Source organism: Chelon labrosus (assembly GCF_963514085.1).
Source record: "Chelon labrosus genome assembly, chromosome: 9".
Lineage (NCBI taxonomy): Eukaryota > Metazoa > Chordata > Actinopteri > Mugiliformes > Mugilidae > Chelon > Chelon labrosus.
In genome coordinates, this window is record NC_140359.1 from 3,884,672 (window position 1) to 3,890,273 (window position 5,602).

The following is a 5,602-nucleotide window of genomic DNA, read 5'->3' on the forward strand; positions in this document are numbered from 1 at the left end:
GAATATGTTCAGGGTTTGTAATTATACTGAACTGAATGATCTAGAAGCAAAACTGAATGTATTGAAGCAGCGCTTAAGGCCATGTGAATGGTAATAGCTTCTCTTGCTATTGTACTTACTAAAACACATTACTTCACTCACTGAAGTGCATTTGAATTGTGATTTAGCTGCTTATCTTACTAACTTATTTGACATGTATTCATTTTCTGACATTTTTCAGTTTGTGATTACAGTCCTAGTGTATGTTGAATAAGAAATATGTTAACATTATATGAGTAAATGCTATTGTGGGTTTCATGCTGACTGTTCATACACAGACACACATTGTTATGATGAGCAGCCATGCCAGCTAGCCCTTGCATCCCGTCGTCACACACAGCACACACACAACACACAGCAGGCACGTGCATGCACATTATCATGCAGGGCGGTGTCTCTGGCCTGCTGCATTATGCATGGAGCTCAGGGGAGCCAGGCCAGTGGAGTGTGAGAGGGAGGCCCAGGAGCGAGCAACGCTGTCGGACACATGTCAGCTCAGTCACACCACCTCTCCGCGGACCCCAAACGTACACACACAATCACACAAGGTACATAGTCCCACACATTGCTCAGTAGCCTGACAAATCTGTACACGCATTCACTCACCCACAGCCTGTCAGACAAAAGTCAATGTGATCCGTTCCGTGTCTCGATTTCACATCTTGTGAATCGGTTACACCAGTGCAACACAACGTATCCTCGCGACGGACTTACAATCAGTTCTTCGGCAGAGAAGCTGTGCTGCATGCAGCCGGGTGTTGTGCAGTTGCTTAATGCCATTTGTGTTAATTATACGGAACATTCGCATGCTGCCGAGCCTCATTACACTACAGGTACTAATTGGCCTCTAAAGGTGGAAGGGAGTGGGTTAAACTCTGCAAAAATGAATAATTCTTTTGATGTTGAGCAGCATTCTGGCTGTTGTGTAAAAGTCAATAAAAGGTGCTTGCATGTGCGTATCACGGATGTGTGTTAGTGTATGTACAGATCAGCAAGCCCACACGAGGAAAAGCTCTATAAATATTTGCGCGTGTTTGTCACTCTGTGCTTGTTGTACTGCTGGACACTGGTGAGATGGTTTAGCAGCATGCTGGCCCTGCGAGAGCCATATGGAAATTTTTTCACACTGTTTGTTTACACTGCCTTGAAGCACATGTCTGCACTCTGGCTGGCTAATGCACACAGGTAGAACTGGCCTTCCCTCAGCCGCGTCCTCCACCTCTTGTTATGGGTTTGGCCCGCAGGCCTGCCCGCTGTGCCTCCAACCCTGTGGACAATGGATGGATCGTACTGTCAGCAGCCTAAGTTGAGAGTGGGTCAATGAATATGAAACAATCAACAGGCAGCGACACAAGGACATCAATTACTGCAGTGCTACAGTACGTTTGCCTGTGCTCACAGGTGAGCGCTTGTTTTCCTGGCCAAATACGGAGACGATTTCTTCCTGCATTGAAGGAAATGTAATTTGAACCTCACAGAAAACCAAAAACAACTAGTTGCAGGACTTAGGTGTTCTCAAACTACAGTTTCTCTTTGTTTACTACAGACATGCACCGATCAGGCATATCATTATGACCACCTTCCTAATATTGTGTAGGTCTCCCTTGTGCCTCCAAAACAGTTGTGACTCATCAGAGAATGGACATGGACCTTCTGAGGGTGTCCTGTGGTGTCTGGCAACAGAATGTTGTTAGTGGGGGGCCTTTGGGTCCTATGGGTTGAGGGGAGGGGCCTCTGTGGATCATCCCACAGATACTTGATCAGTTTGGGATCTAGTGAATTTGGAGGCCAGGTCAACACCACTTTCACGTGAGTGCCAGGTCCCAACGTTTCCCAGCAGAACATTGTTTTGTTACAAGATGGTCAATATTATTTACTTCTCCTGTCAGTGGTTTTAATGTTGTGGCTGATTGGTGTATGAAGCTAGACCAATCAGATGTTTTGAAGGGTATAAAAGTCAGGAGATTAATTACATGCTTGGGGTGATAAGCAGTCAAGGCCAGAGTATCCACTCTGTTAGCAACTGGACCTTGAGGTGGAGATGGCCGTGTAGGGTCCAGTTAAGTCAGCAGTATTTCTGATACCTAAATGGATCTCAATCAACTCTGATATGATGGTGTGGCATCATAATTATTTAATATCCAGTTATTTTTTAGCCAATTATTTGGAAATCTGTCCTGATTTGCTCTGACTGTGCATGTTCCAATTTGGACCAAGTCTGCTTTTTTAAAAGGAATATTAACTCGTTCTGTTCAGTTAAAATATACATGCAAGCTCCACACATAATATCACAATGTAATGGACAAACAGTCCTCTAGTTGTCCATAACATCACTGTCATTTTTGCTTGAAGTGTTGTACCATATTAAACAAAGCTAGGCGCTTCTCTTTCAAGTACCTGTGAGGTCAGTCCAACTTCTTTTTTATGAGCAATATTGCAACCTGCCAGAAGTTACTATTTTCCTTGCACTCATGTAAGTCATCACATTTGAACTTAAAAATAAATACTGGGAACAATAGTGCCATGAAATTTTAGGCATTGTTGTCTGGATGTGTCACCCAAGATTTGGATTTTCAGCAAGTGGGTGCTTTATGCTGTTTCTCTTTTTCTCTCTGTCTCTCTCATTTTTCTTTCCACTTGTATGCGTGTGTCTCTGCTCTCTCTCTCTGTGTGCATGTGTGTGTGTGGGTGTGTGTGTGAGAGTGTGTGTGAGCAGGCTGGTGGATGAGGTCCCAGGGGGCTGGATTACCCCTTTGCATGCCCCAGGCCAGGCAGCTCTTGGGGGGATTACTGTGAGACCTGCACCCTGGCTGGATTAGAGCGCTGGACCTCATTTCCATCTCCTTATTTACCTCGGCCCACCAGAGGAAACGCTCAGCTGCACAAAAACATGCTAATTGATGCTGAGAAAGCCACGGAGAGGTGTAACACTCACTCAGTAATCTTGTTTTTTGGGAGGGTTTAAGGTCTAAAGATGAGTTGTTGGAGAATACTTTTTCAGTTAGTCGCCAAGACACTGTCAGGTTATTGTGGTATGTGTATGTGTGTGCGTGCATGCGTGTTCGCGTGCATGAATGTGAGGTAAGGTATTTGGTGCATTTAGTTGATGGTGTCTGATGCTGTTATGTGTGCACATGTGCTTTTGTTTGTATTCTTGTAACTGTGCGTGATGCTGTTTTTCATGTGTGCGGGTGTGTGTGTGTGTGTGTGTGCATGGGCGTCATGCCGGAGGTCCTCATTACTTGGCGGGGTCGCATACAGACATGGCCACAGCACGATGAGGACAGTTGGCGAACCTATTCCTATTCCCGCAGCTCTTTAACGAGCTAGTGATGGGGAGAACAGCCCAGTTGCCCCGGCAACCGGGCTGAACTCCGACCTCGGAGGTTGGCAACCTGTATATATTAGGATCACAGGCGTATGCAAATGGCCCGCCGGTCCTTTTCCCCCTTCTTTTCTTCTGCCAGAATGTCCTTCTTGTTCCATCCTGGACTTGACATGTGTGCTAACAGTGCCCTTGCTCTGAAGGGCGGGGGAGGCAGAGGAGGGGTTGCTGGGACTTCCATTAGTGATTGCTGGGGTGACAGGAGCTCACACTTCGGCTCGGATTCTGCCGACGTATGACCCCCCACCCTGCAGAGCAGCCTGAGTACCGAGAAAGTGGATCATTAGGAGAGAAAGTGTATGCTTCCAGTGATTAGACACTCTTTCTCTGCCTGTACTTTCTGACTGTCTTTATTTTGTCTTTCTCCACTTCCTCTCAATTTATCTCTTGTTAAGTTTAAGCTTTGTCTTGAAATGCCAAATGACACCAGTCAGACTGAGGAAGTTCATTCAAGCTGCACTCTTCATCAGTTGGCTCATAGTTGAAGCAACATACACATATAAATACACTAGTATATCAGAAAGTGAAAGGATTAGGTGGACAACAACCTGTGCATTAAATGAATAAGAGCTGTCTATAAATTCAGCCTAGAGTTTCTACATAACTGTATATGTTCTAATCCACTGAATGTCCATCTGTGTTCAGCAAACTTGAGGAGAATAACACACAGATCTTTAAAAAAGTAGAAAGAAGGAATAGTCCAATGTAATAAGGTGTGGTAGTTCTGAATCAACAAGGTGTGAGAATTTGAGGCTTGTTTGTTCTAAGCAAAAAAATGACAGAGTTGGTGATGGTGGAAGAAACATTGACACTGAGACATTGGCTAGGAAATCCCAGTTACTGCAATGGTACCCAGCTCCACCCTAGCAAGGACCTGCAACACCACTTTACATAAAACAATGTCACATCTGACATTGTGCTGGGGATGTCACATAGTGCCAATGTAGGAAGTGGTGTACTGGTAACACGCCACTGGGATTTCATCATGCGGCGTGTTTCAATTGATATAAAAAAACAAAAAACTCCACAAGCGACGAGTCCTTCAACCAGTCAGAGTCAGATTTGTTGAACAAATTCAACCCCATGCTGATCAGCTGAGTTAGACAGCTACGTCGCTATTACTCTTCTGTCCATCACCATATAAAGCCCACCCAAATGACTTAATTGGCTTGGCAGATCTTTGCTGAAGCATGATCAGTTCCCGACGGAGCTACTCAAGACCAACTCTCTGCTGCAGAAAACTTGATGGGGAAGCTGGTCTGACATCCAGGCTAATATCGATGTGAAATTGCTTCACGAAGTTGCTTCAGGGTGAACTTTTATTCAAGACTTCTTGCGACATTCATGTCTAGAACTTGTCTGGACTGGACAAACTGAATTGAATAAACATCATTTAGAAAGGCAGAAACTCCAGACGTCCCATAATTCACACTTCATGTCAGGATAAAGATGTGGTTAAAAGGCGGAGGAGTATGACTACTTTGTCAAGCTACTGAAAGGGCACGGTGGTCATGGAGGTTTGTGGATGTGCACCATGTCTGACTTTCATGTAGATCATGATCACACACATTCAATCCATGTTTCCATATCATATTTCATAGCATTAACCAAACTGTGCTTCCCTTGTGGTTGCACAGACATTATGTACAGGGAAAAAAAATTCACTGAATACTTAGACATTTTTTTGGTTTCCTTGATTTGGTTCGGTCTCATCTATTTGCAAGCTATTTCAAGCTGCAGTCCGTCTCTCAGGGCCACTGTAACAACAGGAATTCCAACTTTACCTAATCTTGAATGGGTTATTTCCTGAGGCTATATACTTAGTCCCAAATGGACCAGTCCTATTGTCTACGTGTTACGTTTTCAGAACGGTTAAAACCCAATTGCTGCAGACTACAGTTACTGAAGCAAGACTAAGACTACCTTGTTTGAACGTAGTGCTACTCACTATTAACATTGCACCAACACTCTTGCTCTTTTAAAGACCTCATTTTCATCTTCTGCTCAACACAAACTTGCCTTTGTCCTCTGCTTATTGAGGCACAGGCACTGAACATGTTCTCCTTGAAGGAAAAAGCCATCTCAGGTAGACTTTATTCATCCACAAAGGAAATTGCTTGGTCACAGTAGCTCAGTTAGGTGAATACAAATAAAAATAGTAAGTGCAATAGTAATACA